At 39.8% G+C, this 14,254-nt stretch overlaps 1 non-coding gene across 1 annotated transcript; it reads left to right on the top strand.

The window, feature by feature from the left end:
- The first annotated feature begins 13,980 nt into the window (after positions 1 to 13,980).
- Positions 13,981 to 14,053, top strand: TRNAT-UGU (transfer RNA threonine (anticodon UGU)). The gene has a single exon. It is a non-coding gene; the product is annotated as a tRNA-Thr (tRNA).
- Positions 14,054 to 14,254: the final 201 nt, after the last annotated feature.

The raw sequence follows: 14,254 nt of genomic DNA, 5'->3' as shown, positions 1-14,254 counted from the left end.
CTTTGAAAATCTAGAGGTATATATGTATTTTCTTTTGATTTTCTCTATTATGTATATTCTGCGGACCCGCAGACTTTGCCCCGTACCTCTTTTGTTATTGATTCAAGTGATTTATTTATGTTAAACCCAAGCTAATATCCACTATAAAAAAATATACACTAACAGTTATTCAATCGCAGTTACTTTGCCCCACCTAGGTTGTTACCCTTCTATAATCGTTTCATCAGCCTGTTCTAATATGTTTGCGAAAAGGCTTAAGATTTGCCTTTTTCGTAATATGTTGGCTTTTGGCAAATTTTTACAATGTAATTATATATTTTTTTAGTTTGAGCTGATTAACTTCAATCTCCAAAGAGCATACGAGTAGGGTCGGCGGTCCGCTAATCTCTCAGGGCCGTACGTGAATCTCATCGGCCTTCGAGCGACTTTTAAAAAATGTCATAGATATAGTCGGCTGACCTACTGACACTGTCCTTGGAACGTCACCATAGTTTAAGGGCTTTTATCTTTTTTATAGTAAGCGGTTTAAAAGAATACATATCGGTGTTTTGTTTGATGTCAATTCAAGTCTCGGAACGACATCTTGGATATTTATCTTTCCTTTCTTTTATAATAGATAAAATGAAGACACAAATATTTAATAATGTTTTCGAATAATAATTTGAGGTATAGGTACATTGCATTTTTATTCAGTTCAGCGAAATCGATCGACTGACATTAAAACAATCTCCTACGTAGACTCCCGTTTAAAAACATTATTTCACCGTTGCCTAAGCGAAACAGCTTCCGCATTCTGTTTTGCAATTTTTTTCTTTACACAGATATCCGTTTTAGTTATAAGAAGATGCACGACATTTTTACTCGGTTCCTCAAAATCTACCTATTCATGTACACAGTTGGCTTAAACAAAGTGGTATTTCGCTTGAAAAAAAATATTTCTGCTATTTTGATCTCTCCGTCAGAAAACAGCTTAAAAAATATTTTTTTGAAAATAGTTGTTTAACTAAAACATTTAATATATCAGTCTCTATAATTTTACATTGATACATACTAGAGGTTTGCTCAATAAGGCACTCAAAAAGAACTCGAAACTCATTATTGCGGAAACAAGACGAATCTCCCAATGAATGTTTGACCATTTTCATGCCAAAATACGTTCCTTGGATATACAAATATGTATTTTTTCAGCTCACCGTGCTCTATCAATTAGCGTCGAACTCTCCTTACATAGAATACCATACAATTTTTTTCTTCTTCAGGCACATTTTAAACCTAAATACTTAGATTTGGGTATATAGAAATATATATGATATTTGGGTTCAGACCATCGAGAACTGTCCATTGGCATCGAGAACGATACACTCTTTATGGATTCCCATGCAAACATTCGGCTACCATTTCGTCACTAGAAAGAATTTTCATACAATATATAGACCAGTATAGCCCTTAGACGTATTCGTGCCAAAAAATCCAAAACCGAATCTTCTCTAGAGAAAGTATGAATCCAATCGGCTTCATCTTACGCGCAGCTTAGCTATTCGCCAAAAATCCCCGTTCTAACAACTTACCCGACCTTAGCACCTTGCAGAATTGATTTGGGACGGATAAACAAACAGCTTAGTAGCATCTATATATGCGCGATAACGACTGACGTCTTATGCCCGCGAAATTTACAAATTAAAGAGTAGCAGCGGTTTTTAGCGACGGCTTAAAGGAGTCATCAAACAGTTAACTAAACTGCGAATAGCGTGAACGGTTTTAATTTATCGCCGCCGTGTTTCGTCACACTCTTCAGAAACGGAGAGAGGAATTACCGTTGGAAAGAATGCGCGTATCAGGGACGATCGTGTGCACGGCAGATCAAAGATTTTCCCGGCATAATTTTGATGAATTCCTCCTATCTAATAATATAAGGTTAAATGTTCGGGCCAATTGGTCCTCGGAATATGGTACATCACGTCCACCTTCTTAAATTATTTTCCCATATATATATATAGAAATGGGACAGTTTACTAACGATGATCTCAGGCACTTTCAGCCAGGTCAACGTCCGAGGAACTCGGGCTATCACGCGAAGTTGGTGAGCGATTTTGGTGATTCTAATTGCGATTTTGGCTTATTTCAATCTTTATATACGCGCCGAAAAAAACTTCAGCCTTGATAGTGAAAGATAAGTACCGTGTGCATAAGAGCGTGCGTTCGAGGCCAATACAAAGCGGCCAGTCTGTGCAGGACCCTAATAAGATAAGTTGAAACAACAGTTTGACGCTTAGTCGAGAACGCAATCGACGCTTACGGTAGGAACCCACTTATTGGCAACCTTATGCGCTGAACACCGAGCAACAAGATCGATAGCTGTTGTCTTCACAGGCGTCTGTCTAGAAATCGTAAAATGAAATATCTCGCTTGTACTTCAATTTAGTAACGATCAAATAAATTCAACTCTAGACACAAAGTACACATAGATCCCATTATAGAATTTAGCAGACAAGGGAGTGCAGCATAATTAATGATATAAGCTTAGGTTTATTGTCTATGCAAACAAAATGTATGGAACTGCAAACTGCGGGCGTTTGCAGGCTCCTTAGCTTAAGTTCGAAAACGAGTGATTCGTTTCTATTGTTCTGGCTGTATTGTTCCGTGGTAAAAAATCAATTACGCTTGCGATACAAAACCATCTGTCGTTACCCTTCCGCTTATATGCATATAGCTTGCAATAACATTAAAAAAAAAAACGTTAATTTTCTCTGATTCTCTTGAATTATATTACACGCTCCACTTGGGAGCAAAGCCACAGACGTCCTCGGAAAGACGATCTGCGTCCACTTCCAGCCAACTACATAAATCTGTTTTTTTTTTTGTTGATATTATATTGATTGACAGGTTTTCTTATGTGTGACTCATGAACGCGCACGATTTTTACAGTCGTATTATAAACATGTTTTGGCCATAACTGTGTACCAGATCATAATAATATTTCTTCTAATTAGACTCTGGATTGATTTCTTTGTTATGGGACAGGGATGGCAAAATTCAAAATGGCTAGCTTTTTTTTTTTTTTTTTATATAGCACCGACGATTATAAGTTAGTGAAGTATACGTAGTCAAAATATAGTAGGAGTAATTGATTGCCACGCGCCCTGCTCGCGTAATACAATTCATCGTGCTTTTCACCTGTCGGAGATCCCTGATATGCGCTCACTGGGAAAGACCATTGAAATATCTCACGTGATATATACATTTTCTATTCGACCGTACGCTTAGTAATACTAGATAACGAAACTATATTGTAGAATGGCACAAACATTTTTAAGTTCCAACCACAAAGATCTGGATGTATATATGTTATGTTAAAGAAGTTTATTTGCTGCAGTTCTGCGGCAGCTAAATCGTATAGGGTGTGCCATTTCTAAGAAAAATTCCTAACGCCAGTTGTACCTGGTATATATTTACGATCTGTATACAACTATCTCATACTTTGTACAGATATATCCGCCTGTGTATTCTGTTCAGAACGTGCAATTGCTGAAATGTCCATCGTTTCATGCCACTCCTCTATGGCGACGTATTAAAAAAAATCAGCTGGTGTAAAAACAGTCGTAAGGTGTGACGGTCTGTCTAAGGAGGTCGTCGAGAAAGAGGCGAAGTGGGCTAATTTACTATCCTATTTACAGTAAATTGCAAAAAGGCACAAGCGCTTATTCATTCCTATAGCTCGCACGTGGCTCATTTTCCACATGAAAAAAACCATATGATAAGCAATGCATGAGGCGCCATAGAAGCTCCTACGATTACTACTATGTTCCTAGCATTGTAAGTTGACATAATGAAAGTGCATTTAAAAACTGCCATCGCACAAATTATCTCTTTAGTTAGCTTCTGCCATGGCAATTTTGAATGAAAAAAAAATAAATTGAAAAATAGGAAAAAATGGCTGGCGCAGAAAACAAGCAATGAATATAATTAATGCTTGCAGTCGAGCATGTGCGACAGCTCCTGCGTAGCAAGTCCATATGAAAAGTTCGATGGCTCATATCTAGGAAATGCCTGACGGGCTGTACCTTCCAGTATATTCTAGGATAGCAACAGCTAATCCAAATGGGGCGTAACGTTTGGATTCGGTGCAGCATGACTAAGACAACAGACCTTGAGAGCCCTTACCGGCGGATAAGGCAAGATGTCTCCACGAGGCAAAAGGCAGGGGTTGCTGGGCCTTTACCAAACGTGTCTCCAGGTGGCGTATAGGGGAATGCCCATTAGGGATGATTGGCACAGAGAGACATGACATATATCAAAGCTCTCGGCGCGGACCAAAACTACCTTAGATCCGTGGCTATGCTAAGCAGCGGTTTCGAAGGTATTCAAGGCTGCAGTAGCAGACCACTGTGACGGGTGCCGGCAGAAAGGAAGTAATGTCAAAGCATTTCCAGGGCTTCATCCCCCCAACCTTGGACTTGACACAAATGCGTTTGCAGTGTTACAGGATATCCCGTACTATTTGCTTTTCGGGTGCACATTACCGCTTTCGCGGCCAGCCTCGTTAAAAATACACAAAAAGAAGGATAATAGCAAACTGCAAATAGTTTCGTTTTCAGTAAGCAGTCGTCACCCTCGACAAAACTTAACTTATAATAGGGATGTTATATCCCAGTGAAGAATATTTAATTATTAGAAAAGTTTTTAAAACGGAATCATTTTAAGTCACCTCTGTATGCATGATGCGCAAAAGAGATAATACCTACTGTATACATAGATACATAATAAATGTCGAGGTTATCTGTCCGTTAATTACTCAGTAGCATGCAGCGTATGTTCTACCCAAGCATAGTTATACCTGAAACAGTTGGCCTTTCCCGATCGAAAAGAAACCTCAAAGATGAATGATTATTACGCACGTTGAACCTCTTCTCTACGCGGAGACATCGAGATAGGAGAGCTAAGCGAAAAATAACCGGTACTTGGTTCTTATTTTCGTACGTACGTCGAACGGCTGACGTAAGAGTCGCCGTCGAGCGCTGCACCTCAGTCCAGTGCGGCTATCTAAGATAACTGTTTGGTAGATCTTCGGTCTGCCTATGATGCGCTTTGATAATCAATCTTCCATGATTGAGCTGTGATCTACACACCTCCATTGTATTCGAAACAATGGATGGTTGCTAATACTGCAAGATCTCCAGGCGTAAATACGATGACTTATCTGCAAGAGTTTACGTTAAGCGTAATAGTACTCACATATACAAGATGGTCGCTCGATCGCGTAATGGTCGGTCTTGTTGAATTGGCGTCAATTGAAGATCAATTAAAATGCACGAGTAGCATAACAGCCTATCCATATTTATTAATCCAGATTTAGTTTATAGGTAATACTGTTTTTCTTGTAACTACGGCGGATAGTAGTAAATATATACTGATATTTGTTAGCATTGACGAACGGTAGTCCCGGCGTTGCCGCTCTACACATCCTTAACACTCCACATTTGACCGCCGTTGCGGGTCGATAGAAGCTGTTGCGTTGGCTACACGAGGCTACAAAGTTTCTGTACTAATTATCGGCGTTATGAAATGAACCAAACTCTACGTAACTTGTTGATGGCATGTATTGTCTTGGTAGAAATCTGATGGTTTGCATTGACGTTGCTAAATGACGGAAGAAGAAGGTGTTTTGTTGAACTGCTTGATTGGCTTATTGCTGATGAGATGCTGGGGTTTGTGGAATAACAACGGCGTGGGAGTATTCTCAGTGATAACATCATCCAAACTGCAGGAGTCTGCTTGCTTGGGGTCGCGCGCAAGTTGCGCGCTGTAGCTACCGGTCCGCGCGCCTGGGGAGACTCTCTTCCTACCGTGGGAAAGACCCGCGCAGGAAAGGGTACCCATTCGTAGAAAAGCAAAGGGATTTGTGCCCTCCCGGTCCCCTAGGTTAGGTTCAGTACTGTCGCTCAGACGAGGTACAGACCAGCGGTAGCATCGACTTTGGTTACAAACTCTTCGACGGCGAAGGAAAGTGGAACCGACTAAACCGTGTCGGTCCCTTTTTTGGCCCCGCGCAGTACCTGTCTGCGCTCAAAAGGGGCATATTTAGTTGGAACATCCCTACATAACATCTCGCTTCAAGTTCAGATCGGCTGATAATGTGTGTGTCTGCTTCATCGGCGGGCATTTGACTACAGAAGACGACAAGTTTAAGTTGCCGTAAATGTTATATTCCTATTAAGATTTAGGAAAATTAGTCAGTCAGTGCATGGATGAATAGCTATAACTTGGTCTATCAGGCGCGCTATAAAGGAAAAATGTGAAATATAAATAATTTCGGTAAATAGGTACATATAACCGATATCACTGTACTGTGCGACCAAATAAATCCAAATAAATCTTGTTGAGAAGCATGCTTTTATGTGTATCTGGAAGTAAATGTATTATAATACTATAATATGCGCACAAGTGCATGCAGCTGAAATCAGGTCATAAAAACTATTCAGTAGCGTGCTCTATACGTCAGCGAGGCGACCTAGGCCGGATATTTTGTTAGCGTTGTTCAGCTCTCTTGCCGCATCAATTCGAATTTTCGTTGGTGCAATGGCCGATCGACCATGGGACACAGAACGTCTTCTTCGATCAGGGGGCAGACCGCCCTTTGGAGCAGACGCCGTTGCCGACGCTGCTGGCGCCCCCAGTCTTCTTTGCGCAAGCTAAAACGGAATATGGTGAAAAGTAGTAGGAACGAGAGTGGTCAACTCGATTGCAAGAAAGCTATCTTCAATCAGATTCAGTTTATTCGAAGCGCCGTTACGTGTTGAATCTCGACGTGATACGGCAGGCTTCCTTTTAGTTAATTACTTCGCTATTCTAGGGGAATGACATTGATCGCATCACGACCGGTACTTGCCATACTCACACGGTGGCTGAAGGAATCGCTCGAACCCTATTTGCTTGGCGAACTATCTGTAGGCAATTGTTTTTTTTGGAATACCTTTAATGTACCACGTTAGCCAAGAGCAACTTCTAGATCTGCTTGGACAGCTGTAAACGGACACAAAAAAGCTTTCAACGGAGCTTAGCTTGCTTACAAATTAGACTGTAATTACTTTAAAAATTCTATACATCTTTTGAGGTGAAAATGTGTATAACATTGCTAATTTGACCCTTTCATTTGCAGAAGGCACCTTATCGAGTGTCTGTTGTTCAAATCAAAAACAATTATTCCTTAAATTGAATTTGTAGAATGTTTAAGTTAATACTAATAAATAAAATGAATAATAGTAAGTTGTGTGGTTGAAAACACTGACGTTATGCTTGTTTTCAATTTTAAATAAAGCGAATTTTCACAGGAAAGACCTCGGTAAGAATACCTGAAAAAAAGCTGTCCATATATATAACGCTCGTCTCGTGTTCATCCTGTCGTACCTTGTGTCAAGATGAGAACTTCATTAAAGTTACTGTCGATAATGACACCGAATAGCATGACCAGAGTAAATATGTAAAAATAAATAAGCGATTTGTGTCCTTTACATTTTGCCGATTTACGTTGAACGCATGTAACTCAATCCAATGATATCATCAGAGTTGTCAGGCTGAGCCTCGTTAGTTGCAACGTATGTCCTACATTATTGATCTACTGGAACTTCTCTAATTATGTTCTTGAATCAGCAGTAGAACTTTATACCGTTTAGGAGACACAGATGCTAGAGAGAAAAGTGAAACCCGTTAGGATCACAGTCTCCTTCATTGCCCCAATGTCTCGTTTTCCTTTCAACATACGAATGAGATGATCTTATTTCAACATATCGGCCTTGCTCTTGTCAAAATTAGTTATTTGCCAGATTCGTCGATCGGCGCCTAATTCGGCACCATTCCTAAGGCTATTCCACATGCCTATGGTCGGTAATGATAGTTTCGTTAAAAACTAAACACAACCACAATAATGTACAGTAACGAATGTATTAAAATGGCTAATGGTAAATGTTTTTTTTATCTAAATGTTTAAGATCAGTTCAATCTGAGAAAATTTCAGTAACAACAAGCTTGATAAAGCTGTAAATAGCAGATGCATATCTACATAATAACGTAATAGTCCTAGTGATGCCAAGTGCATTTATTGGTCTCGAGAAAAAAAATTATATATAGATATGTGTTGTAGCTAGCAACGCAGGATATAGATCTCCCGAGTTTGATAAATCAAAACATATTAAAATTATATATGTGTTCGTGTATGCAACAATAACTCGACCTCGGCCCATAGTTTCTACGAGGACCGAAGTCGATGCAGAAGGTACTGCGACAGACGTAGAAACTTTTGAAGCTTCAAATCATTGTTTATATAGCTGAATCAACTGTATCATCGTGCAGACGTAATGGCTAAATCAGATCAGAAAACAACGAAAAACCCTACTACTAATGAAGGGGGCGAGATTTCGATTAACATTAGTAGAACAATTTGACAGCAGAAATAAGCGTGTTTCTGCTCTAGTCGTGATACGCCATCTTCTATCTGTTTGGGGCTGATTGATCGGAACCGTCCAGCGCCCAGCACTTACATTCTTCGACGACAGCACCAGTATGTGCGTTGTATAAAATGCAGATAACTTAATTCATTTATCTTGCTTATTCGGATCAAACCCATGGGCCCTTCTGAAAGTTATGGATTAACGCTAGATATCTGCAATAGTAACTTGACCATTGGACAGCGACAAACAAAGATAACTGCAAACATTTCTGTACTTATATACGTTGCGTATAAAGTTTGGAGAATTCAAGCGTTTAGCCTTAGCTGACATTGCAGCTTAACTGCACGTCACGTCGATGAATATCGACAGTTGTTGTGTGTATGTGTTTGCATAAGAAGTTAGCACCCCTCAGGGCATATGTTAGACAACAGCAACTTATCTTGTTCTGTTCTAGACGCCGTAAGTGGGGCTTAGGAATGCGCGAACGCATCAGACAGACCAAACACGTAAACCGTTTAGGGTCGTACGTCGCATTAAGTGATTGTATATATTATAGGCATCGGCCGCAACCGCGGGCAGCTACCGCCTTTCCTAGGTCGGGAGAGCGACCTCTTACATGCTTTCTCTTGGACGAGTGTTTACCGCACCCAGTTGGCCGGAAACGGTATAGTTGAAATCTTCAGCTGCATGTAAAAATTATTTCTTCTTCAAAATCATATTTGCAGTGTCAATTAAGTACAATAGAAACAGCCATTAACGCACAAATTAGAGACGAGACAAGAAACTAGCATAAGTACATCTACTTTTAACTTGCGGCACAAGTTTAAGGCGATCCCAGCAAGCCCAAATGGTTATCATACTTGTCGGTTGCAGTTGGCATTTGCTTTGCTTGCTAGTAAATCCAGGTTACGAGGAAACAATCAAATCCTAGCTTGCTTCCAGTGTCACAGGCGTTTTAGTTCGTATATACTTGTAAAGCGTTCAGTACATCTCACTGTCACGTGGTACTTTTCAGCCCTGTCTCGTACTAGATTTCGGGGGCTGCTAAGCATGTGGCCCGTGAAATCTCTTTATCATTAATTAGTATGCTATCTGATAGTAGCTAGTCAATGCGGCATGTGTATTACAAAGTATCGCTTTGCCCGGGGAGCAAGCACGAAAACAGAAAACGACCATGTATCACCCTAGTATAACACGCTCGAGTCTTTGCGTACCAGAATTAAATTCAACTATTACATATGCTAATGCATTGTACGGTCTTTACTTTTGAAAGTGTCTCAATTTGATGGGCCGTATGTCTAATTATAACCTCCTTATAACTCCCTTTTGATAAAGGGAGACGATAATTGTTCTACCTATGGCCTGGGTTCCGTAACTTGAAAGTATTAGACAAACTGTTATTTATAAACTATTTATATCAAATCGAAATTTTTTAACTACACACTAAGTGGAAACTGTAACGCAACGAATTTATTTAATAGTACAAATGCAGTGAATTACTGAAAAAACATAACCTTTGCCAAAATCTACAATATGTATCTATCAGACTATCTCCTTAATTATTGGATGATAGGGAGGAAATAGAATTTACTTGTATACAAACGAGAGCTCGGCTTGACTCTCCTTGTTGTTCATAATACGTAGCGAATCTCTGCACCTTTTAGATCCAACTCTCCCGTACATCAAGATTTAGCCTTCTATCCTTATCTGGCCGATAAATGAAACGTAAACATGTTTTTCGATTCTCTATGGATTGCACCACTTAACCTAATTTCCTATTATTGTTGCTTCAGACAAGGCGTGTGTAGGACATAGGCCCACACTTATGGCATTAGGTATCCTGAGAGGCTGGTTTGACATTCGGGCCGTGTGATGTTTGAATCAACCGAGGCGATTAGGTCACCGAATGGATACACAACTGCAACTCGGCGGGTTACAACAATGGCTCAACAGTGAGCACGTTGCTTGACGTTGGGCCTAGTTCGCGTCCTATTCCAATATACTTGCTGACATCAGCAGCACCAAAAACAACGTCATTATGATATTCTCTTCGCCGATGTTCTCGGACTCCGCCTGTCAAGGTGAGACAGCAGATTCTGTACCAGACCGCTGAGTCTGCTTCGGAAGCAGTTGCTGCGGAGTGCATAGAGTGATGTAACGTATGCACATAAACATCACCTTACTTAACTACTTGGCTCAACTATAGTCCTAAATCCGCGTCAATGTAGATTTACATGTGGCCTTCGATCCGGATGAAAATCCTTTTCGGGTGCAATACCGTAAACTGCGGAATAAGGCAAGAAGTAGCAAGTTCATATCCCGTAAGACCAGGAAAACGGAAGAAGGCATATTGGCGGAATAAGGACGGAAATTCCATACAGAATCGGCGCTACTGGTGATAACTGGCCAGGAACTGGTAACACTGGGTCTTGTTGCTACGATGACCTCAAGGATCAGCCAAGTTACTACAGGATCACATATAATCGTCGGCTTACACAGACACCGGCAGTCATGCGTATCTTTGAACCATGCTTTCTAGAAAATTTCTGAACTCCTTTCATCTCAAGAAATCAAACTAGAAAAATAAGCCATTCAAGCGGGAATCATTCCGTAAGGACGATTGCAGGTGAAACTTTTACATGTATAGGTAGTAACCACATTGTGTTGCTAATGCTAATAACGATATATTGGACTACTCTTACAAGTATAATCAAGCACTTATTTTAGAAGTATGTCAAGCTAGGAATGATCCAGACAAATGCCAATTGTTCACCAGAACATGTGTATTCTTTTGTTTTGATCTACTAGTGATTACTGTTATCCAATCAGTTTAGACTAACTTTAAGTAACAGGCCTAAAAGTAAATCTTTTTCCCTTTAGTGTTCTGTGTTATGTCACAAAATATTCGAAAGCTCAAAGCAGCGATTTTTCTTGGGGAAAAGAAAACTCCACAAAAAGAGAGATCATTTTTCGGCCTAAGACCATCTGCCTAGTGTGCATTTTCTAAGGGCGTGCCTTTAAGCCAAATAATTTTTAATTTAAGGGCTTAGGATAATCTAGTGGATGAGGGAGAAATCGAGCGGAAGGTTCATTGACCAAGGTGAATTAAAAATGTATAAGGACACCTACACACACTGCAGATTAGGACCTACATAATCCTAACTATTTTTTTGCTAAAAACGACAAATAAAAATAATTGCCGTAGTAGCACCCGGGAACGTCGATTTTGTTGCTAGCTCAAAGAGCTAACTGTTGTCTCTTATGATTAAGGTTTGCAATTCACTGTTACAGATAAGGAGCGATATTCTTTTAGAACATTTGTTTTGCCCGTAACATCGTAATCTAACGTGAAGCAAGTTGTTGATCCAAATGGCTTGCAGAGAGAAAAAGGACCCAATTAAGAGAAGTCTTTTCCTTATATGGCCGACCTTTTGCTCGCAGCGCCACATAGTTTAGCTTTAGAATATCCTGCTCTTCGGTACACGCGTCAGGCCTCGTACACACGCGATCCTTATCTCTTCCTCCAGCACTAACACTTCTTTCTTTTACCAGCGACACTTCTCACATGTGAGGTGCATTTTTAAGGATCTGATGTTTCAGGTTATGGTCATTATCTTTCTAAAGTAGTTCTTTTAAAGGAAGATTTTCTGAAAAACCTTATACGTGGTCGTATCAGTTTAAGCACGCAGTTTGTGCTAAACTGGCACAGATAAAATAAGGTACCACCACTGCTACTGCCTACACAATTAAAAAAATTTAACGCTAGTACAGGTGTAGCCAATTGACAATAAATATATACATTCGTTTCTGTTTTTTCAATACTTACGATAGCATAGTCTAGTACAAATGATTGAACGACAAATTTGATTTCATTACAGAAGACGGCTTGAAATACAAAGTGTGTGATACGAGACTAACGCAAGAGCTTGGATGGCTAAGCCTCTAGTTGTCCAAGAGTTGTTATTTCGGGTCCCGCCGGCGACGCGTATCACACAACCTTCCTGAATGAGGGAAGCTATATAAAGTAGAAGATACGGCTGAGGCAAAGCTAGCCGATGTACAAAAAAACTGTGACACCACTGCATGGGATGAATGCGGGCCGCAGTCCTCTGTAGTAAATGTTCCCGTGAGAGAGGCCTTTAGCCCTCAAGCACAGTCTGCGCGGTAAAAATTTGCCACCGGTAACCGCCTGAAGAGACCGCTTATCTGTTCAAGGTTAATCCCCGGTCACAAAAATGATTGCTTAATAATTACGATCAGATAAGAGCTTTTGCTGTTGGTTTCTCATTTTCAGTTTGTATATATAGGTAAGCTTAGCTCATTGCCGTTTCCAGGATTACACCTACTTCAAAGAAACTTTATATTTGTGCCTAGATTATCGATTTTCACAGAAACGTTTAATATGTATAAGAACCTTCGTTTGAATTTGGAAGTTAGTTAACACGGAAGAAAACCTAATATTTTTTGGAACTTTAAATTTAAGAACAAAGTTGCGTTTGTTATATTTTTAACTATTTTTGCTCTAAACGTTTTTGTTTATTTCACAGAGTCATACACACGTGGTTTGTCCAATAACGTAAGCTCCCGCAGCCTGTAGTATATAGACTACATTTTGACTGACCCAACAACCGGACAATTAGAGCACTAACGTACTATATTGTTTTATCATAACTTCAGTCAAACTTTTTTATAAGTTACATTTTCATTCTAAAGCCGCAATTTAATCAACATGAATGACCGGCTCATTGAAGAATAATACATTAGCTCCATTTCATTTTTTAATATACCAGAAACGTTGTCAACTTTCTGTCCTTAGAGAGAAAGCCTCTCATCGTGACATTCTTCTGTTTTCATTTGCTCTGTGTCCTTCTTTGAATAATTTTTAATTGCTCATCAACTATTATCATATGTTTCCGCGGGGAATTCTGTAGTAGAAACCCATTATTTCAGCTAGAATTTATTGCATGATAAAAGCTTCCCTTTGCCCATCCAATGTGCAAGCGTCTTACTGCTTGGGATACCAAGACTTGCGACTTAGCTTCGTCTTATGTGGTGCAGATATCGAGTGGAAAGAGCTTCCTCGTGCTAATGCTGATCAGCTGTTTTTGTTTGTCTATTCTAATGTAATTTAAGAAATAAAATATAAAAATAGGAGATGTGTGTCCATGAACGTAGGATAAGCTGAAAATACATTTACATCCAGACGTGACTGAACAAATTGGATTCTATCTTAAGTTTTTATATTGAAGTTTCGATTAACTTAACCATCGTATTAACGATTCAGCCATCAAGGAATGGGCGTATTTTTTCGTGGTTGTCCAAGGTGGTTAATGTAGCAAGTTGATAATAACTGTGTAATAGATAAAAGGTGCCACTACTCCTGTCCACACAAAAGCACAATTACGCATTGCGCTTATATTGCAACATCAAGAAAATTCTATTGGCTCAAATGTGCAATCTCAGTCTATTCGACAGTCTACACTTCTTTCTGTAGGGTACAATAATTGAACATGATGTGAACGATATCACAACAAGTGGCTCCGTGGCCTAGTGGTTAAGGCGTCGGTCTTGTAAACCGAAGATCACGGGTTCAAATCCCGTCGGAGCCTGTGGCAAAAGTTTTTTCTGGGTCAGCACGTCATAGTTATTTGACCGCTGAGCTAGAATAGATCTAATGCGAATTGTGCCGTAAAATATAAAGCGGTACAACATACGGCTTGGATGTTAGTGAACTACGCAAGTATTATAAAAGCAGAAAATTGGTGTAGAAAAATACGTTCACTGCACAAAACGAGGTGTAGAAATCTGCT

This window comes from Varroa jacobsoni, unplaced genomic scaffold (genome assembly GCF_002532875.2).
Source record: "Varroa jacobsoni isolate VJ856 unplaced genomic scaffold, vjacob_1.0 contig02306, whole genome shotgun sequence".
Classification (NCBI taxonomy): domain Eukaryota; kingdom Metazoa; phylum Arthropoda; class Arachnida; order Mesostigmata; family Varroidae; genus Varroa; species Varroa jacobsoni.
This window is presented reverse-complemented; position numbering and strand designations above follow the sequence as displayed.